The sequence below is a fragment of the Diachasmimorpha longicaudata genome, chromosome 6 (assembly GCF_034640455.1).
Source record: "Diachasmimorpha longicaudata isolate KC_UGA_2023 chromosome 6, iyDiaLong2, whole genome shotgun sequence".
In the NCBI taxonomy this organism is placed as follows: Eukaryota; Metazoa; Arthropoda; class Insecta; order Hymenoptera; family Braconidae; genus Diachasmimorpha; species Diachasmimorpha longicaudata.
Genome location: NC_087230.1, coordinates 1660588 through 1683593, shown reverse-complemented (window position 1 = coordinate 1683593; position 23006 = coordinate 1660588).

Below are 23006 nucleotides of genomic sequence, written 5' to 3'. Positions count from 1 at the left end.
AAATTCTCCTAGCTATGATATTTCCAAAGATATGGACGAAAAACGGTGTGTGGCCAAATCCGTGCCCGTTTTGCTCTAGGAGGCACAGGAGCCGAGAAAAAGGCGAAAAACGAAAAAATCGACTTCAGAAAATTCCCGGACCCCTAGAAAAATCGGGAATCGTCTCACGAATCCAATGGCGCCAGCCAAATTCTCCTAGCTATGATATTTCCAAAGATATGGACGAAAAACGGTGTGTGGCCAAATCCGTGCCCGTTTTGCTCTAGGAGGCCCAGGAGCCGAGAAAATCGCAAAAAACGAAAAAATCGACTTCAGAAAATTCCCGGACCCCTAGAAAAATCGGGAATCGTCTCACGAATCCAATGGCGCCAGCCAAATTCTCCTAGCTATGATATTTCCAAAGATATGGACGTAAAACGGTCTGAGTCCAAATCCGGGCCCGTTTTGCTCTAGGAGGCCCAGGAGCCGAGAAAATCGCGAAAAACGAAAAAATCGACTTTAGAAAATTGCCGGACCCCTAAGAAAATCGGAAATCGTCTCACGAATCGAATGGCGCCAGCCAAATTGTCCTAGCTATGATATTTCCAAACATATGGACGAAAAACGGTCTGAGTCCAAATCCGGGCCCGTTTTGCTCTAGGAGGCCCAGGAGCCGAGAAAATCGCGAAAAACGAAAAAATCGAGTTTAGAAAATTGCCGGACCCCTAGGAAAATCGGAAATCGTCTCACGAATCGCATGGCGCCAGCCAAATTGTCCTAGCTATGATATTTCCAAAGATATGGGCGAAAAACGGTGTGTGGCCAAATCCGTGCCCGTTTTGCTCTAGGAGGCCCAGGAGCCGAGAAAATCGCGAAAAACGAAAAAATCGACTTCAGAAAATTCCCGGACCCCTAGAAAAATCGGGAATCGTCTCACGAATCCACTGGCGCCAGCCAAATTGTCCTAGCTATAATATTTCCAAAGATATGGACGAAAAACGGTGTGTGGCCAAATCCGTGCCCGTTTTGCTCTAGGAGGCCCAGGAGCCGAGAAAAAGGCGAAAAACGAAAAAATCGACTGTGGACAATTCCCGGTCCCCTAGAAAAATCGGAAATCGTCTCACGAATCCAATGGCGCCAGCCAAATTCTCCTAGCTATGATATTTCCAAAGATATGGACGAAAAACGGTCTGAGTCCAAATCCGGGCCCGTTTTGCTCTAGGAGGCCCAGGAGCCGAGAAAATCGCGAAAAACGAAAAAATCGACTTCAGAAACTTGCCGGACCCCTAAGAAAATCGGAAATCGTCTCACGAATCGAATGGCGCCAGCCAAATTGTCCTAGCTATAATATTTCCAAAGATATGGGCGAAAAACGGTGTGTGGCCAAATCCGTGCCCGTATTGCTCTAGGAGGCCCAGGAGCCGAGAAAAAGGCGAAAAACGAAAAAATCGACTGTGGACAATTCCCGAACCCCTAGAAAAATCGGAAATCGTCTCACGAATCCAATGGCGTCAGCCAAATTCTCCTAGCTATGATATTTCCAAAGATATGGGCGAAAAACGGTGTGTGGTCAAATCCGTGCCCGTTTTGCTCTAGGAGGCCCAGGAGGCGAGAGAATCGCGAAAAACGAAAAAATCGACTACAGAAAATTCCCGGACCCCTAGAAAAATCGGGAATCGTCTCACGAATCCAATGGCGCCAGCCAAATTCTCCTAGCTATGATATTTCCAAAGATATGGACGAAAAACGGTCTGAGTCCAAATCCGGGCCCGTTTTGCTCTAGGAGGCCCAGGAGCCGAGAAAATCGCGAAAAACGAAAAAATCGAGTTTAGAAAATTGCCGGACCCCTAGGAAAATCGGAAATCGTCTCACGAATCGCATGGCGCCAGCCAAATTGTCCTAGCTATGATATTTCCAAAGATATGGGCGAAAAACGGTGTGTGGCCAAATCCGTGCCCGTTTTGCTCTAGGAGGCCCAGGAGCCGAGAAAATCGCGAAAAACGAAAAAATCGACTTCAGAAAATTCCCGGACCCCTAGAAAAATCGGGAATCGTCTCACGAATCCACTGGCGCCAGCCAAATTGTCCTAGCTATAATATTTCCAAAGATATGGACGAAAAACGGTGTGTGGCCAAATCCGTGCCCGTTTTGCTCTAGGAGGCCCAGGAGCCGAGAAAAAGGCGAAAAACGAAAAAATCGACTGTGGACAATTCCCGGGCCCCTAGAAAAATCGGAAATCGTCTCACGAATCCAATGGCGCCAGCCAAATCGTCCTAGCTATGATATTTCCAAAGATATGGGCGAAAAACGGTGTGTGGCCAAATCCGTGCCCGTTTTGCTCTAGGAGGCCCAGGAGCCGAGAAAATCGCGAAAAACGAACAAATCGACTTCAGAAAATTCCCGGACGCCTAGAAAAATCGGAAATCGTCTCACGAATCGAATGGCGCCAGCCAAATCGTCCTAGCTATGATATTTCCAAAGATATGGGCGAAAAACGGTGTGTGGCCAAATCCGTGCCCGTTTTGCTCTAGGAGGCCCAGGAGCCCAGAAAAAGGCGAAAAACGAAAAAATCGACTTTAGAAAATTCCCGGACCCCTAGGAAAATCGGAAATCGTCTCACGAATCCAATGGCGTCAGCCAAATCCTTCTAGCTATGATATTTCCAAAGATATGGACGAAAAACGGTCTGAGTTCAAATCCGGGCCCGTTTTGCTCTAGGAGGCCCAGGAGCCGAGAAAATCGCGAAAAACGAAAAAATCGACTTTAGAAAATTCCCGGACCCCTAGGAAAATCGGAAATCGTCTCACGAATCGAATGGCGCCAGCCAAATTCTCCTAGGTATGATATTTCCAAAGATATGGACGAAAAACGGTCTGAGTCCAAATCCGTGCCCGTTTTGCTCTAGGAGGCCCAGGAGCCGAGAAAAAGGCGAAAAACGAAAAAATCGACTGTGGACAATTCCCGGTCCCCTAGAAAAATCGGAAATCGTCTCACGAATCCAATGGCGCCAGCCAAATTCTCCTAGCTATGATATTTCCAAAGATATGGACGAAAAACGGTCTGAGTCCAAATCCGGGCCCGTTTTGCTCTAGGAGGCCCAGGAGCCGAGAAAATCGCGAAAAACGAAAAAATCGACTTCAGAAACTTGCCGGACCCCTAAGAAAATCGGAAATCGTCTCACGAATCGAATGGCGCCAGCCAAATTGTCCTAGCTATAATATTTCCAAAGATATGGGCGAAAAACGGTGTGTGGCCAAATCCGTGCCCGTATTGCTCTAGGAGGCCCAGGAGCCGAGAAAAAGGCGAAAAACGAAAAAATCGACTGTGGACAATTCCCGAACCCCTAGAAAAATCGGAAATCGTCTCACGAATCCAATGGCGTCAGCCAAATTCTCCTAGCTATGATATTTCCAAAGATATGGGCGAAAAACGGTGTGTGGTCAAATCCGTGCCCGTTTTGCTCTAGGAGGCCCAGGAGGCGAGAGAATCGCGAAAAACGAAAAAATCGACTACAGAAAATTCCCGGACCCCTAGAAAAATCGGGAATCGTCTCACGAATCCAATGGCGCCAGCCAAATTCTCCTAGCTATGATATTTCCAAAGATATGGACGAAAAACGGTCTGAGTCCAAATCCGGGCCCGTTTTGCTCTAGGAGGCCCAGGAGCCGAGAAAATCGCGAAAAACGAAAAAATCGAGTTTAGAAAATTGCCGGACCCCTAGGAAAATCGGAAATCGTCTCACGAATCGCATGGCGCCAGCCAAATTGTCCTAGCTATGATATTTCCAAAGATATGGGCGAAAAACGGTGTGTGGCCAAATCCGTGCCCGTTTTGCTCTAGGAGGCCCAGGAGCCGAGAAAATCGCGAAAAACGAAAAAATCGACTTCAGAAAATTCCCGGACCCCTAGAAAAATCGGGAATCGTCTCACGAATCCACTGGCGCCAGCCAAATTGTCCTAGCTATAATATTTCCAAAGATATGGACGAAAAACGGTGTGTGGCCAAATCCGTGCCCGTTTTGCTCTAGGAGGCCCAGGAGCCGAGAAAAAGGCGAAAAACGAAAAAATCGACTGTGGACAATTCCCGGGCCCCTAGAAAAATCGGAAATCGTCTCACGAATCCAATGGCGCCAGCCAAATCGTCCTAGCTATGATATTTCCAAAGATATGGGCGAAAAACGGTGTGTGGCCAAATCCGTGCCCGTTTTGCTCTAGGAGGCCCAGGAGCCGAGAAAATCGCGAAAAACGAACAAATCGACTTCAGAAAATTCCCGGACGCCTAGAAAAATCGGAAATCGTCTCACGAATCGAATGGCGCCAGCCAAATCGTCCTAGCTATGATATTTCCAAAGATATGGGCGAAAAACGGTGTGTGGCCAAATCCGTGCCCGTTTTGCTCTAGGAGGCCCAGGAGCCCAGAAAAAGGCGAAAAACGAAAAAATCGACTTTAGAAAATTCCCGGACCCCTAGGAAAATCGGAAATCGTCTCACGAATCCAATGGCGTCAGCCAAATCCTTCTAGCTATGATATTTCCAAAGATATGGACGAAAAACGGTCTGAGTTCAAATCCGGGCCCGTTTTGCTCTAGGAGGCCCAGGAGCCGAGAAAATCGCGAAAAACGAAAAAATCGACTTTAGAAAATTCCCGGACCCCTAGGAAAATCGGAAATCGTCTCACGAATCGAATGGCGCCAGCCAAATTCTCCTAGGTATGATATTTCCAAAGATATGGACGAAAAACGGTCTGAGTCCAAATCCGGGCCCGTTTTGCTCTAGGAGGCCCAGGAGCCGAGAAAATCGCGAAAAACGAAAAAATCGACTTCAGAAACTTGCCGGACCCCTAAGAAAATCGGAAATCGTCTCACGAATCGAATGGCGCCAGCCAAATTGTCCTAGCTATGATATTTCCAAACATATGGACGAAAAACGATCTGAGTCCAAATCCGGGCCCGTTTTGCTCTAGGAGGCCCAGGAGCCGAGAAAAAGGCGAAAAAGGAAAAAATCGACTGTGGACAATTCCCGGACCCCTAGAAAAATCGGAAATCGTCTCACGAATCGAATGGCGCCAGCCAAATTGTCCTAGCTATAAAATTTCCAAAGATATGGACGAAAAACGGTGTGTGGCCAAATCCGTGCCCGTTTTGCTCTAGGAGGCACAGGAGCCGAGAAAAAGGCGAAAAACGAAAAAATCGACTTCAGAAAATTCCCGGACCCCTAGAAAAATCGGGAATCGTCTCACGAATCCAATGGCGCCAGCCAAATTCTCCTAGCTATGATATTTCCAAAGATATGGACGAAAAACGGTGTGTGGCCAAATCCGTGCCCGTTTTGCTCTAGGAGGCCCAGGAGCCGAGAAAATCGCGAAAAACGAAAAAATCGACTTCAGAAAATTCCCGGACCCCTAGAAAAATCGGGAATCGTCTCACGAATCCAATGGCGCCAGCCAAATTCTCCTAGCTATGATATTTCCAAAGATATGGACGTAAAACGGTCTGAGTCCAAATCCGTGCCCGTTTTGCTCTAGGAGGCCCAGGAGCCGAGAAAATCGCGAAAAACGAAAAAATCGACTTCAGAAAATTCCCGGACCCCTAGAAAAATCGGGAATCGTCTCACGAATCGAATGGCGCCAGCCAAATTGTCCTAGCTATGATATTTCCAAACATATGGACGAAAAACGGTCTGAGTCCAAATCCGGGCCCGTTTTGCTCTAGGAGGCCCAGGAGCCGAGAAAATCGCGAAAAACGAAAAAATCGAGTTTAGAAAATTGCCGGACCCCTAGGAAAATCGGAAATCGTCTCACGAATCGCATGGCGCCAGCCAAATTGTCCTAGCTATGATATTTCCAAAGATATGGACGAAAAACGGTCTGAGTCCAAATCCGGGCCCGTTTTGCTCTAGGAGGCCCAGGAGCCGAGAAAATCGCGAAAAACGAAAAAATCGACTTTAGAAAATTGCCGGACCCCTAAGAAAATCGGAAATCGTCTCACGAATCGAATGGCGTCAGCCAAATTCTCCTAGCTATGATATTTCCAAAGATATGGACGAAAAACGGTGTGTGGCCAAATCCGTGCCCGTTTTGCTCTAGGAGGCACAGGAGCCGAGAAAAAGGCGAAAAACGAAAAAATCGACTTCAGAAAATTCCCGGACCCCTAGAAAAATCGGGAATCGTCTCACGAATCCAATGGCGCCAGCCAAATTCTCCTAGCTATGATATTTCCAAAGATATGGACGAAAAACGGTCTGAGTCCAAATCCGGGCCCGTTTTGCTCTAGGAGGCCCAGGAGCCGAGAAAATCGCGAAAAACGAAAAAATCGACTTCAGAAACTTGCCGGACCCCTAAGAAAATCGGAAATCGTCTCACGAATCGAATGGCGCCAGCCAAATTGTCCTAGCTATAATATTTCCAAAGATATGGGCGAAAAACGGTGTGTGGCCAAATCCGTGCCCGTATTGCTCTAGGAGGCCCAGGAGCCGAGAAAAAGGCGAAAAACGAAAAAATCGACTGTGGACAATTCCCGAACCCCTAGAAAAATCGGAAATCGTCTCACGAATCCAATGGCGTCAGCCAAATTCTCCTAGCTATGATATTTCCAAAGATATGGGCGAAAAACGGTGTGTGGTCAAATCCGTGCCCGTTTTGCTCTAGGAGGCCCAGGAGGCGAGAGAATCGCGAAAAACGAAAAAATCGACTACAGAAAATTCCCGGACCCCTAGAAAAATCGGGAATCGTCTCACGAATCCAATGGCGCCAGCCAAATTCTCCTAGCTATGATATTTCCAAAGATATGGACGAAAAACGGTCTGAGTCCAAATCCGGGCCCGTTTTGCTCTAGGAGGCCCAGGAGCCGAGAAAATCGCGAAAAACGAAAAAATCGACTTCAGAAACTTGCCGGACCCCTAAGAAAATCGGAAATCGTCTCACGAATCGAATGGCGCCAGCCAAATTGTCCTAGCTATGATATTTCCAAACATATGGACGAAAAACGGTCTGAGTCCAAATCCGGGCCCGTTTTGCTCTAGGAGGCCCAGGAGCCGAGAAAATCGCGAAAAACGAAAAAATCGAGTTTAGAAAATTGCCGGACCCCTAGGAAAATCGGAAATCGTCTCACGAATCGCATGGCGCCAGCCAAATTGTCCTAGCTATGATATTTCCAAACATATGGACGAAAAACGGTCTGAGTCCAAATCCGGGCCCGTTTTGCTCTAGGAGGCCCAGGAGCCGAGAAAATCGCGAAAAACGAAAAAATCGACTTTAGAAAATTGCCGGACCCCTAAGAAAATCGGAAATCGTCTCACGAATCGAATGGCGCCAGCCAAATTGTCCTAGCTATAATATTTCCAAAGATATGGACGAAAAACGGTGTGTGGCCAAATCCGTGCCCGTTTTGCTCTAGGAGGCACAGGAGCCGAGAAAAAAGCGAAAAACGAAAAAATCGACTTCAAAAAATTCCCGGACCCCTAGAAAAATCGGGAATCGTCTCACGAATCCAATGGCGCCAGCCAAATTCTCCTAGCTATGATATTTCCAAAGATATGGACGAAAAACGGTGTGTGGCCAAATCCGTGCCCGTTTTGCTCTAGGAGGCCCAGGAGCCGAGAAAATCGCGAAAAACGAAAAAATCGACTTCAGAAAATTCCCGGACCCCTAGAAAAATCGGGAATCGTCTCACGAATCCAATGGCGCCAGCCAAATTCTCCTAGCTATGATATTTCCAAAGATATGGACGTAAAACGGTCTGAGTCCAAATCCGGGCCCGTTTTGCTCTAGGAGGCCCAGGAGCCGAGAAAATCGCGAAAAACGAAAAAATCGACTTTAGAAAATTGCCGGACCCCTAAGAAAATCGGAAATCGTCTCACGAATCGAATGGCGCCAGCCAAATTGTCCTAGCTATGATATTTCCAAAGATATGAGCGAAAAACGGTGTGTGGCCAAATCCGTGCCCGTTTTGCTCTAGGAGGCCCAGGAGCCGAGAAAAAGGCGAAAAACGAAAAAATCGACTGTGGACAATTCCCGGGCCCCTAGAAAAATCGGAAATCGTCTCACGAATCCAATGGCGCCAGCCAAATCGTCCTAGCTATGATATTTCCAAAGATATGGGCGAAAAACGGTGTGTGGTCAAATCCGTGCCCGTTTTGCTCTAGGAGGCCCAGGAGGCGAGAGAATCGCGAAAAACGAAAAAATCGACTACAGAAAATTCCCGGACCCCTAGAAAAATCGGGAATCGTCTCACGAATCCAATGGCGCCAGCCAAATTCTCCTAGCTATGATATTTCCAAAGATATGGACGAAAAACGGTCTGAGTCCAAATCCGGGCCCGTTTTGCTCTAGGAGGCCCAGGAGCCGAGAAAATCGCGAAAAACGAAAAAATCGACTTCAGAAACTTGCCGGACCCCTAAGAAAATCGGAAATCGTCTCACGAATCGAATGGCGCCAGCCAAATTGTCCTAGCTATGATATTTCCAAACATATGGACGAAAAACGGTCTGAGTCCAAATCCGGGCCCGTTTTGCTCTAGGAGGCCCAGGAGCCGAGAAAATCGCGAAAAACGAAAAAATCGACTTTAGAAAATTGCCGGACCCCTAAGAAAATCGGAAATCGTCTCACGAATCGAATGGCGCCAGCCAAATTGTCCTAGCTATAATATTTCCAAAGATATGGACGAAAAACGGTGTGTGGCCAAATCCGTGCCCGTTTTGCTCTAGGAGGCACAGGAGCCGAGAAAAAGGCGAAAAACGAAAAAATCGACTTCAAAAAATTCCCGGACCCCTAGAAAAATCGGGAATCGTCTCACGAATCCAATGGCGCCAGCCAAATTCTCCTAGCTATGATATTTCCAAAGATATGGACGAAAAACGGTGTGTGGCCAAATCCGTGCCCGTTTTGCTCTAGGAGGCCCAGGAGCCGAGAAAATCGCGAAAAACGAAAAAATCGACTTCAGAAAATTCCCGGACCCCTAGAAAAATCGGGAATCGTCTCACGAATCCAATGGCGCCAGCCAAATTCTCCTAGCTATGATATTTCCAAAGATATGGACGTAAAACGGTCTGAGTCCAAATCCGGGCCCGTTTTGCTCTAGGAGGCCCAGGAGCCGAGAAAAAGGCGAAAAACGAAAAAATCGACTTCAAAAAATTCCCGGACCCCTAGAAAAATCGGGAATCGTCTCACGAATCCAATGGCGTCAGCCAAATCCTTCTAGCTATGATATTTCCAAAGATATGGACGAAAAACGGTCTGAGTTCAAATCCGGGCCCGTTTTGCTCTAGGAGGCCCAGGAGCCGAGAAAATCGCAAAAAACGAAAAAATCGACTTTAGAAAATTCCCGGACCCCTAGGAAAATCGGAAATCGTCTCACGAATCGAATGGCGCCAGCCAAATTCTCCTAGGTATGATATTTCCAAAGATATGGACGAAAAACGGTCTGAGTCCAAATCCGGGCCCGTTTTGCTCTACGAGGCCCAGGAGCCGAGAAAAAGGCGAAAAACGAAAAAATCGACTGTGGACAATTCCCGGACCCCTAGAAAAATCGGAAATCGTCTCACGAATCCAATGGCGCCAGCCAAATTCTCCTAGCTATGATATTTCCAAAGATATGGACGAAAAACGGTCTGAGTCCAAATCCGGGCCCGTTTTGCTCTAGGAGGCCCAGGAGCCGAGAAAATCGCGAAAAACGAAAAAATCGACTTTAGAAAATTGCCGGACCCCTAGGAAAATCGGAAATCGTCTCACGAATCGAATGGCGTCAGCCAAATTGTCCTAGCTATAATATTTCCAAAGATATGGGCGAAAAACGGTGTGTGGCCAAATCCGTGCCCGTATTGCTCTAGGAGGCCCAGGAGCCGAGAAAAAGGCGAAAAACGAAAAAATCGACTGTGGACAATTCCCGGACCCCTAGAAAAATCGGGAATCGTCTCACGAATCCAATGGCGCCAGCCAAATTCTCCTAGCTATGATATTTCCAAAGATATGGACGAAAAACGGTCTGAGTCCAAATCCGAGCCCGTTTTGCTCTAGGAGGCCCAGGAGCCGAGAAAATCGCGAAAAACGAAAAAATCGACTTCAGAAACTTGCCGGACCCCTAAGAAAATCGGAAATCGTCTCACGAATCGAATGGCGCCAGCCAAATTGTCCTAGCTATGATATTTCCAAACATATGGACGAAAAACGGTCTGAGTCCAAATCCGGGCCCGTTTTGCTCTAGGAGGCCCAGGAGCCGAGAAAATCGCGAAAAACGAAAAAATCGAGTTTAGAAAATTGCCGGACCCCTAGGAAAATCGGAAATCGTCTCACGAATCGCATGGCGCCAGCCAAATTGTCCTAGCTATGATATTTCCAAACATATGGACGAAAAACGGTCTGAGTCCAAATCCGGGCCCGTTTTGCTCTAGGAGGCCCAGGAGCCGAGAAAATCGCGAAAAACGAAAAAATCGACTTTAGAAAATTGCCGGACCCCTAAGAAAATCGGAAATCGTCTCACGAATCGAATGGCGCCAGCCAAATTGTCCTAGCTATAATATTTCCAAAGATATGGACGAAAAACGGTGTGTGGCCAAATCCGTGCCCGTTTTGCTCTAGGAGGCACAGGAGCCGAGAAAAAGGCGAAAAACGAAAAAATCGACTCCAAAAAATTCCCGGACCCCTAGAAAAATCGGGAATCGTCTCACGAATCCAATGGCGTCAGCCAAATCCTTCTAGCTATGATATTTCCAAAGATATGGACGAAAAACGGTCTGAGTTCAAATCCGGGCCCGTTTTGCTCTAGGAGGCCCAGGAGCCGAGAAAATCGCGAAAAACGAAAAAATCGACTTTAGAAAATTCCCGGACCCCTAGGAAAATCGGAAATCGTCTCACGAATCGAATGGCGCCAGCCAAATTCTCCTAGGTATGATATTTCCAAAGATATGGACGAAAAACGGTCTGAGTCCAAATCCGGGCCCGTTTTGCTCTAGGAGGCCCAGGAGCCGAGAAAAAGGCGAAAAACGAAAAAATCGACTGTGGACAATTCCCGGACCCCTAGAAAAATCGGAAATCGTCTCACGAATCCAATGGCGCCAGCCAAATTCTCCTAGCTATGATATTTCCAAAGATATGGACGAAAAACGGTCTGAGTCCAAATCCGGGCCCGTTTTGCTCTAGGAGGCCCAGGAGCCGAGAAAATCGCGAAAAACGAAAAAATCGACTTTAGAAAATTGCCGGACCCCTAGGAAAATCGGAAATCGTCTCACGAATCGAATGGCGTCAGCCAAATTGTCCTAGCTATAATATTTCCAAAGATATGGGCGAAAAACGGTGTGTGGCCAAATCCGTGCCCGTATTGCTCTAGGAGGCCCAGGAGCCGAGAAAAAGGCGAAAAACGAAAAAATCGACTGTGGACAATTCCCGAACCCCTAGAAAAATCGGAAATCGTCTCACGAATCCAATGGCGTCAGCCAAATTCTCCTAGCTATGATATTTCCAAAGATATGGGCGAAAAACGGTGTGTGGTCAAATCCGTGCCCGTTTTGCTCTAGGAGGCCCAGGAGGCGAGAGAATCGCGAAAAACGAAAAAATCGACTACAGAAAATTCCCGGACCCCTAGAAAAATCGGGAATCGTCTCACGAATCCAATGGCGCCAGCCAAATTCTCCTAGCTATGATATTTCCAAAGATATGGACGAAAAACGGTCTGAGTCCAAATCCGGGCCCGTTTTGCTCTAGGAGGCCCAGGAGCCGAGAAAATCGCGAAAAACGAAAAAATCGACTTCAGCAACTTGCCGGACCCCTAAGAAAATCGGAAATCGTCTCACGAATCGAATGGCGCCAGCCAAATTGTCCTAGCTATGATATTTCCAAACATATGGACGAAAAACGGTCTGAGTCCAAATCCGGGCCCGTTTTGCTCTAGGAGGCCCAGGAGCCGAGAAAATCGCGAAAAACGAAAAAATCGACTTTAGAAAATTGCCGGACCCCTAAGAAAATCGGAAATCGTCTCACGAATCGAATGGCGCCAGCCAAATTGTCCTAGCTATAATATTTCCAAAGATATGGACGAAAAACGGTGTGTGGCCAAATCCGTGCCCGTTTTGCTCTAGGAGGCCCAGGAGCCGAGAAAAAGGCGAAAAACGAAAAAATCGACTGTGGACAATTCCCGGGCCCCTAGAAAAATCGGAAATCGTCTCACGAATCCAATGGCGCCAGCCAAATCGTCCTAGCTATGATATTTCCAAAGATATGGGCGAAAAACGGTGTGTGGCCAAATCCGTGCCCGTTTTGCTCTAGGAGGCCCAGGAGCCGAGAAAATCGCGAAAAACGAACAAATCGACTTCAGAAAATTCCCGGACGCCTAGAAAAATCGGAAATCGTCTCACGAATCGAATGGCGCCAGCCAAATCGTCCTAGCTATGATATTTCCAAAGATATGGGCGAAAAACGGTGTGTGGCCAAATCCGTGCCCGTTTTGCTCTAGGAGGCCCAGGAGCCCAGAAAAAGGCGAAAAACGAAAAAATCGACTTTAGAAAATTCCCGGACCCCTAGGAAAATCGGAAATCGTCTCACGAATCCAATGGCGTCAGCCAAATCCTTCTAGCTATGATATTTCCAAAGATATGGACGAAAAACGGTCTGAGTTCAAATCCGGGCCCGTTTTGCTCTAGGAGGCCCAGGAGCCGAGAAAATCGCGAAAAACGAAAAAATCGACTTTAGAAAATTCCCGGACCCCTAGGAAAATCGGAAATCGTCTCACGAATCGAATGGCGCCAGCCAAATTCTCCTAGGTATGATATTTCCAAAGATATGGACGAAAAACGGTCTGAGTCCAAATCCGGGCCCGTTTTGCTCTAGGAGGCCCAGGAGCCGAGAAAAAGGCGAAAAACGAAAAAATCGACTGTGGACAATTCCCGGACCCCTAGAAAAATCGGAAATCGTCTCACGAATCCAATGGCGCCAGCCAAATTCTCCTAGCTATGATATTTCCAAAGATATGGACGAAAAACGGTCTGAGTCCAAATCCGGGCCCGTTTTGCTCTAGGAGGCCCAGGAGCCGAGAAAATCGCGAAAAACGAAAAAATCGACTTTAGAAAATTGCCGGACCCCTAGGAAAATCGGAAATCGTCTCACGAATCGAATGGCGTCAGCCAAATTGTCCTAGCTATAATATTTCCAAAGATATGGGCGAAAAACGGTGTGTGGCCAAATCCGTGCCCGTATTGCTCTAGGAGGCCCAGGAGCCGAGAAAAAGGCGAAAAACGAAAAAATCGACTGTGGACAATTCCCGAACCCCTAGAAAAATCGGAAATCGTCTCACGAATCCAATGGCGTCAGCCAAATTCTCCTAGCTATGATATTTCCAAAGATATGGGCGAAAAACGGTGTGTGGTCAAATCCGTGCCCGTTTTGCTCTAGGAGGCCCAGGAGGCGAGAAAATCGCGAAAAACGAAAAAATCGACTACAGAAAATTCCCGGACCCCTAGAAAAATCGGAAATCGTCTCACGAATCGAATGGCGCCAGACAAATTGTCCTAGCTTTGATATTTCCAAAGATATGGACGAAAAACGGTGTGTGGCCAAATCCGTGCCCGTTTTGCTCTAGGAGGCCCAGGAGCCGAGAAAATCGCGAAAAACGAAAAAATCGACTTCAGAAAATTCCCGGACCCCTAGAAAAATCGGGAATCGTCTCACGAATCCAATGGCGCCAGCCAAATTCTCCTAGCTATGATATTTCCAAAGATATGGACGAAAAACGGTCTGAGTCCAAATCCGGGCCCGTTTTGCTCTAGGAGGCCCAGGAGCCGAGAAAATCGCGAAAAACGAAAAAATCGACTTTAGAAAATTGCCGGACCCCTAAGAAAATCGGAAATCGTCTCACGAATCGAATGGCGCCAGCCAAATTGTCCTAGCTATAAAATTTCCAAAGATATGGACGAAAAACGGTGTGTGGCCAAATCCGTGCCCGTTTTGCTCTAGGAGGCACAGGAGCCGAGAAAAAGGCGAAAAACGAAAAAATCGACTTCAGAAAATTCCCGGACCCCTAGAAAAATCGGGAATCGTCTCACGAATCCAATGGCGCCAGCCAAATTCTCCTAGCTATGATATTTCCAAAGATATGGACGAAAAACGGTGTGTGGCCAAATCCGTGCCCGTTTTGCTCTAGGAGGCCCAGGAGCCGAGAAAATCGCGAAAAACGAAAAAATCGACTTCAGAAAATTCCCGGACCCCTAGAAAAATCGGGAATCGTCTCACGAATCCAATGGCGCCAGCCAAATTCTCCTAGCTATGATATTTCCAAAGATATGGACGTAAAACGGTCTGAGTCCAAATCCGTGCCCGTTTTGCTCTAGGAGGCCCAGGAGCCGAGAAAATCGCGAAAAACGAAAAAATCGACTTCAGAAAATTCCCGGACCCCTAGAAAAATCGGGAATCGTCTCACGAATCGAATGGCGCCAGCCAAATTGTCCTAGCTATGATATTTCCAAACATATGGACGAAAAACGGTCTGAGTCCAAATCCGGGCCCGTTTTGCTCTAGGAGGCCCAGGAGCCGAGAAAATCGCGAAAAACGAAAAAATCGAGTTTAGAAAATTGCCGGACCCCTAGGAAAATCGGAAATCGTCTCACGAATCGCATGGCGCCAGCCAAATTGTCCTAGCTATGATATTTCGAAAGATATGGACGAAAAACGGTCTGAGTCCAAATCCGGGCCCGTTTTGCTCTAGGAGGCCCAGGAGCCGAGAAAATCGCGAAAAACGAAAAAATCGACTTTAGAAAATTGCCGGACCCCTAAGAAAATCGGAAATCGTCTCACGAATCGAATGGCGTCAGCCAAATTCTCCTAGCTATGATATTTCCAAAGATATGGACGAAAAACGGTGTGTGGCCAAATCCGTGCCCGTTTTGCTCTAGGAGGCACAGGAGCCGAGAAAAAGGCGAAAAACGAAAAAATCGACTTCAGAAAATTCCCGGACCCCTAGAAAAATCGGGAATCGTCTCACGAATCCAATGGCGCCAGCCAAATTCTCCTAGCTATGATATTTCCAAAGATATGGACGAAAAACGGTGTGTGGCCAAATCCGTGCCCGTTTTGCTCTAGGAGGCCCAGGAGCCGAGAAAATCGCGAAAAACGAAAAAATCGACTTCAGAAAATTCCCGGACCCCTAGAAAAATCGGGAATCGTCTCACGAATCCAATGGCGCCAGCCAAATTCTCCTAGCTATGATATTTCCAAAGATATGGACGTAAAACGGTCTGAGTCCAAATCCGGGCCCGTTTTGCTCTAGGAGGCCCAGGAGCCGAGAAAAAGGCGAAAAACGAAAAAATCGACTTCAAAAAATTCCCGGACCCCTAGAAAAATCGGGAATCGTCTCACGAATCCAATGGCGTCAGCCAAATCCTTCTAGCTATGATATTTCCAAAGATATGGACGAAAAACGGTCTGAGTTCAAATCCGGGCCCGTTTTGCTCTAGGAGGCCCAGGAGCCGAGAAAATCGCAAAAAACGAAAAAATCGACTTTAGAAAATTCCCGGACCCCTAGGAAAATCGGAAATCGTCTCACGAATCGAATGGCGCCAGCCAAATTCTCCTAGGTATGATATTTCCAAAGATATGGACGAAAAACGGTCTGAGTCCAAATCCGGGCCCGTTTTGCTCTAGGAGGCCCAGGAGCCGAGAAAAAGGCGAAAAACGAAAAAATCGACTGTGGACAATTCCCGGACCCCTAGAAAAATCGGAAATCGTCTCACGAATCCAATGGCGCCAGCCAAATTCTCCTAGCTATGATATTTCCAAAGATATGGACGAAAAACGGTCTGAGTCCAAATCCGGGCCCGTTTTGCTCTAGGAGGCCCAGGAGCCGAGAAAATCGCGAAAAACGAAAAAATCGACTTTAGAAAATTGCCGGACCCCTAGGAAAATCGGAAATCGTCTCACGAATCGAATGGCGTCAGCCAAATTGTCCTAGCTATAATATTTCCAAAGATATGGGCGAAAAACGGTGTGTGGCCAAATCCGTGCCCGTATTGCTCTAGGAGGCCCAGGAGCCGAGAAAAAGGCGAAAAACGAAAAAATCGACTGTGGACAATTCCCGGACCCCTAGAAAAATCGGGAATCGTCTCACGAATCCAATGGCGCCAGCCAAATTCTCCTAGCTATGATATTTCCAAAGATATGGACGAAAAACGGTCTGAGTCCAAATCCGAGCCCGTTTTGCTCTAGGAGGCCCAGGAGCCGAGAAAATCGCGAAAAACGAAAAAATCGACTTCAGAAACTTGCCGGACCCCTACGAAAATCGGAAATCGTCTCACGAATCGAATGGCGCCAGCCAAATTGTCCTAGCTATGATATTTCCAAACATATGGACGAAAAACGGTCTGAGTCCAAATCCGGGCCCGTTTTGCTCTAGGAGGCCCAGGAGCCGAGAAAATCGCGAAAAACGAAAAAATCGAGTTTAGAAAATTGCCGGACCCCTAGGAAAATCGGAAATCGTCTCACGAATCGCATGGCGCCAGCCAAATTGTCCTAGCTATGATATTTCCAAACATATGGACGAAAAACGGTCTGAGTCCAAATCCGGGCCCGTTTTGCTCTAGGAGGCCCAGGAGCCGAGAAAATCGCGAAAAACGAAAAAATCGACTTTAGAAAATTGCCGGACCCCTAAGAAAATCGGAAATCGTCTCACGAATCGAATGGCGCCAGCCAAATTGTCCTAGCTATAATATTTCCAAAGATATGGACGAAAAACGGTGTGTGGCCAAATCCGTGCCCGTTTTGCTCTAGGAGGCCCAGGAGCCGAGAAAATCGCGAAAAACGAACAAATCGACTTCAGAAAATTCCCGGACGCCTAGAAAAATCGGAAATCGTCTCACGAATCGAATGGCGCCAGCCAAATCGTCCTAGCTATGATATTTCCAAAGATATGGGCGAAAAACGGTGTGTGGCCAAATCCGTGCCCGTTTTGCTCTAGGAGGCCCAGGAGCCCAGAAAAAGGCGAAAAACGAAAAAATCGACTTTAGAAAATTCCCGGACCCCTAGGAAAATCGGAAATCGTCTCACGAATCCAATGGCGTCAGCCAAATCCTTCTAGCTATGATATTTCCAAAGATATGGACGAAAAACGGTCTGAGTTCAAATCCGGGCCCGTTTTGCTCTAGGAGGCCCAGGAGCCGAGAAAAAGGCGAAAAACGAAAAAATCGACTGTGGACAATTCCCGGACCCCTAGAAAAATCGGAAATCGTCTCACGAATCCAATGGCGCCAGCCAAATTCTCCTAGCTATGATATTTCCAAAGATATGGACGAAAAACGGTCTGAGTCCAAATCCGGGCCCGTTTTGCTCTAGGAGGCCCAGGAGCCGAGAAAATCGCGAAAAACGAAAAAATCGACTTTAGAAAATTGCCGGACCCCTAGGAAAATCGGAAATCGTCTCACGAATCGAATGGCGTCAGCCAAATTGTCCTAGCTATAATATTTCCAAAGATATGGGCGAAAAACGGTGTGTGGCCAAATCCGTGCCCGTATTGCTCTAGGAGGCCCAGGAGCCGAGAAAAAGGCGAAAAACGAAAAAATCGACTGTGGACAATTCCCGAACCCCTAGAAAAATCGGAAATCGTCTCACGAATCCAATGGCGTCAGCCAAATTCTCCTAGCTATGATATTTCCAAAGATATGGGCGAAAAACGGTGTGTGGTCAAATCCGTGCCCGTTTTGCTCTAGGAGGCCCAGGAGGCGAGAAAATCGCGAAAAACGAAAAAATCGACTACAGAAAATTCCCGGACCCCTAGAAAAATCGGAAATCGTCTCACGAATCGAATGGCGCCAGACAAATTGTCCTAGCTTTGATATTTCCAAAGATATGGACGAAAAACGGTGTGTGGCCAAATCCGTGCCCGTTTTGCTCTAGGAGGCCCAGGAGCCGAGAAAATCGCGAAAAACGAAAAAATCGACTTCAGAAAATTCCCGGACCCCTAGAAAAATCGGGAATCGTCTCACGAATCCAATGGCGCCAGCCAAATTCTCCTAGCTATGATATTTCCAAAGATATGGACGAAAAACGGTCTGAGTCCAAATCCGGGCCCGTTTTGCTCTAGGAGGCCCAGGAGCCGAGAAAATCGCGAAAAACGAAAAAATCGACTTTAGAAAATTGCCGGACCTCTAAGAAAATCGGAAATCGTCTCACGAATCGAATGGCGCCAGCCAAATTGTCCTAGCTATAAAATTTCCAAAGATATGGACGAAAAACGGTGTGTGGCCAAATCCGTGCCCGTTTTGCTCTAGGAGGCACAGGAGCCGAGAAAAAGGCGAAAAACGAAAAAATCGACTTCAGAAAATTCCCGGACCCCTAGAAAAATCGGGAATCGTCTCACGAATCCAATGGCGCCAGCCAAATTCTCCTAGCTATGATATTTCCAAAGATATGGACGAAAAACGATGTGTGGCCAAATCCGTGCCCGTTTTGCTCTAGGAGGCCCAGGAGCCGAGAAAATCGCGAAAAACGAAAAAATCGACTTCAGAAAATTCCCGGACCCCTAGAAAAATCGGGAATCGTCTCACGAATCCAATGGCGCCAGCCAAATTCTCCTAGCTATGATATTTCCAAAGATATGGACGTAAAACGGTCTGAGTCCAAATCCGTGCCCGTTTTGCTCTAGGAGGCCCAGGAGCCGAGAAAATCGCGAAAAACGAAAAAATCGACTTCAGAAAATTCCCGGACCCCTAGAAAAATCGGGAATCGTCTCACGAATCGAATGGCGCCAGCCAAATTGTCCTAGCTATGATATTTCCAAACATATGGACGAAAAACGGTCTGAGTCCAAATCCGGGCCCGTTTTGCTCTAGGAGGCCCAGGAGCCGAGAAAATCGCGAAAAACGAAAAAATCGAGTTTAGAAAATTGCCGGACCCCTAGGAAAATCGGAAATCGTCTCACGAATCGAATGGCGCCAGCCAAATTGTCCTAGCTTTGATATTTCCAAAGATATGGACGAAAAACGGTGTGTGGCCAAATCCGTGCCCGTTTTGCTCTAGGAGGCCCAGGAGCCGAGAAAATCGCGAAAAACGAAAAAATCGACTTCAGAAAATTCCCGGACCCCTAGAAAAATCGGGAATCGTCTCACGAATCCAATGGCGCCAGCCAAATTCTCCTAGCTATGATATTTCCAAAGATATGGACGTAAAACGGTCTGAGTCCAAATCCGGGCCCGTTTTGCTCTAGGAGGCCCAGGAGCCGAGAAAATCGCGAAAAACGAAAAAATCGACTTTAGAAAATTGCCGGACCCCTAAGAAAATCGGAAATCGTCTCACGAATCGAATGGCGCCAGCCAAATTGTCCTAGCTATGATATTTCCAAACATATGGACGAAAAACGGTCTGAGTCCAAATCCGGGCCCGTTTTGCTCTAGGAGGCCCAGGAGCCGAGAAAATCGCGAAAAACGAAAAAATCGAGTTTAGAAAATTGCCGGACCCCTAGGAAAATCGGAAATCGTCTCACGAATCGCATGGCGCCAGCCAAATTGTCCTAGCTATGATATTTCCAAAGATATGGGCGAAAAACGGTGTGTGGCCAAATCCGTGCCCGTTTTGCTCTAGGAGGCCCAGGAGCCGAGAAAATCGCGAAAAACGAAAAAATCGACTTCAGAAAATTCCCGGACCCCTAGAAAAATCGGGAATCGTCTCACGAATCCACTGGCGCCAGCCAAATTGTCCTAGCTATAATATTTCCAAAGATATGGACGAAAAACGGTGTGTGGCCAAATCCGTGCCCGTTTTGCTCTAGGAGGCCCAGGAGCCGAGAAAAAGGCGAAAAACGAAAAAATCGACTGTGGACAATTCCCGGTCCCCTAGAAAAATCGGAAATCGTCTCACGAATCCAATGGCGCCAGCCAAATTCTCCTAGCTATGATATTTCCAAAGATATGGACGAAAAACGGTCTGAGTCCAAATCCGGGCCCGTTTTGCTCTAGGAGGCCCAGGAGCCGAGAAAATCGCGAAAAACGAAAAAATCGACTTCAGAAACTTGCCGGACCCCTAAGAAAATCGGAAATCGTCTCACGAATCGAATGGCGCCAGCCAAATTGCCCTAGCTATAATATTTCCAAAGATATGGACGAAAAACGGTCTGAGTCCAAATCCGTGCCCGTTTTGCTCTAGGAGGCCCAGGAGCCGAGAAAAAGGCGAAAAAGGAAAAAATCGACTGTGGACAATTCCCGGACCCCTAGAAAAATCGGAAATCGTCTCACGAATCGAATGCCGCCAGCCAAATTGTCCTAGCTTTGATATTTCCAAAGATATGGACGAAAAACGGTGTGTGGCCAAATCCGTGCCCGTTTTGCTCTAGGAGGCCCAGGAGCCGAGAAAATCGCGAAAAACGAAAAAATCGACTTCAGAAAATTCCCGGACCCCTAGAAAAATCGGGAATCGTCTCACGAATCCAATGGCGCCAGCCAAATTCTCCTAGCTATGATATTTCCAAAGATATGGACGTAAAACGGTCTGAGTCCAAATCCGGGCCCGTTTTGCTCTAGGAGGCCCAGGAGCCGAGAAAATCGCGAAAAACGAAAAAATCGACTTTAGAAAATTCCCGGACCCCTAAGAAAATCGGAAATCGTCTCACGAATCGAATGGCGCCAGCCAAATTGTCCTAGCTATGATATTTCCAAACATATGGACGAAAAACGGTCTGAGTCCAAATCCGGGCCCGTTTTGCTCTAGGAGGCCCAGGAGCCGAGAAAATCGCGAAAAACGAAAAAATCGAGTTTAGAAAATTGCCGGACCCCTAGGAAAATCGGAAATCGTCTCACGAATCGCATGTCGCCAGCCAAATTGTCCTAGCTATGATATTTCCAAAGATATGGGCGAAAAACGGTGTGTGGCCAAATCCGTGCCCGTTTTGCTCTAGGAGGCCCAGGAGCCGAGAAAATCGCGAAAAACGAAAAAATCGACTTCAGAAAATTCCCGGACCCCTAGAAAAATCGGGAATCGTCTCACGAATCCACTGGCGCCAGCCAAATTGTCCTAGCTATAATATTTCCAAAGATATGGACGAAAAACGGTGTGTGGCCAAATCCGTGCCCGTTTTGCTCTAGGAGGCCCAGGAGCCGAGAAAAAGGCGAAAAACGAAAAAATCGACTGTGGACAATTCCCGGACCCCTAGAAAAATCGGAAATCGTCTCACGAATCCAATGGCGCCAGCCAAATTCTCCTAGCTATGATGTTTCCAAAGATATGGACGAAAAACGGTCTGAGTCCAAATCCGGGCCCGTTTTGCTCTAGGAGGCCCGGAGCCGAGAAAAAGGCGAAAAACGAAAAAATCGACTGTGGACAATTCCCGGACCCCTAGAAAAATCGGAAATCGTCTCACGAATCCAATGGCGCCAGCCAAATTCTCCTAGCTGTGATATTTCCAAAGAAATGGACGAAAAACGGTCTGAGTCCAAATCCGTGCCCGTTTTGCTCTAGGAGGCCCAGGAGCCGAGAAAATCGCGAAAAACGAAAAAATCGACTTCAGAAAATTCCCGGACCCCTAGAAAAATCGGGAATCGTCTCACGAATCCAATGGCGCCAGCCAAATTCTCCTAGCTATGATATTTCCAAACATATGGACGAAAAACGGTCTGAGTCCAAATCCGGGCCCGTTTTGCTCTAGGAGGCCCAGGAGCCGAGAAAATCGCGAAAAACGAAAAAATCGACTTTAGAAAATTGCCGGACCCCTAAGAAAATCGGAAATCGTCTCACGAATCGAATGGCGCCAGCCAAATTGTCCTAGCTATAATATTTCCAAAGATATGGACGAAAAACGGTGTGTGGCCAAATCCGTGCCCGTTTTGCTCTAGGAGGCACAGGAGCCGAGAAAAAGGCGAAAAACGAAAAAATCGACTTCAAAAAATTCCCGGACCCCTAGAAAAATCGGGAATCGTCTCACGAATCCAATGGCGCCAGCCAAATTCTCCTAGCTATGATATTTCCAAAGATATGGACGAAAAACGGTGTGTGCCCAAATCCGTGCCCGTTTTGCTCTAGGAGGCCCAGGAGCCGAGAAAATCGCGAAAAACGAAAAAATCGACTTCAGAAAATTCCCGGACCCCTAGAAAAATCGGGAATCGTCTCACGAATCCAATGGCGCCAGCCAAATTCTCCTAGCTATGATATTTCCAAAGATATGGACGTAAAACGGTCTGAGTCCAAATCCGGGCCCGTTTTGCTCTAGGAGGCCCAGGAGCCGAGAAAATCGCGAAAAACGAAAAAATCGACTTTAGAAAATTGCCGGACCCCTAAGAAAATCGGAAATCGTCTCACGAATCGAATGGCGCCAGCCAAATTGTCCTAGCTATGATATTTCCAAAGATATGAGCGAAAAACGGTGTGTGGCCAAATCCGTGCCCGTTTTGCTCTAGGAGGCCCAGGAGCCGAGAAAAAGGCGAAAAACGAAAAAATCGACTGTGGACAATTCCCGGGCCCCTAGAAAAATCGGAAATCGTCTCACGAATCCAATGGCGCCAGCCAAATCGTCCTAGCTATGATATTTCCAAAGATATGGGCGAAAAACGGTGTGTGGCCAAATCCGTGCCCGTTTTGCTCTAGGAGGCCCAGGAGCCGAGAAAATCGCGAAAAACGAACAAATCGACTTCAGAAAATTCCCGGACGCCTAGAAAAATCGGAAATCGTCTCACGAATCGAATGGCGCCAGCCAAATCGTCCTAGCTATGATATTTCCAAAGATATGGGCGAAAAACGGTGTGTGGCCAAATCCGTGCCCGTTTTGCTCTAGGAGGCCCAGGAGCCCAGAAAAAGGCGAAAAACGAAAAAATCGACTTTAGAAAATTCCCGGACCCCTAGGAAAATCGGAAATCGTCTCACGAATCCAATGGCGTCAGCCAAATCCTTCTAGCTATGATATTTCCAAAGATATGGACGAAAAACGGTCTGAGTTCAAATCCGGGCCCGTTTTGCTCTAGGAGGCCCAGGAGCCGAGAAAATCGCGAAAAACGAAAAAATCGACTTTAGAAAATTCCCGGACCCCTAGGAAAATCGGAAATCGTCTCACGAATCGAATGGCGCCAGCCAAATTC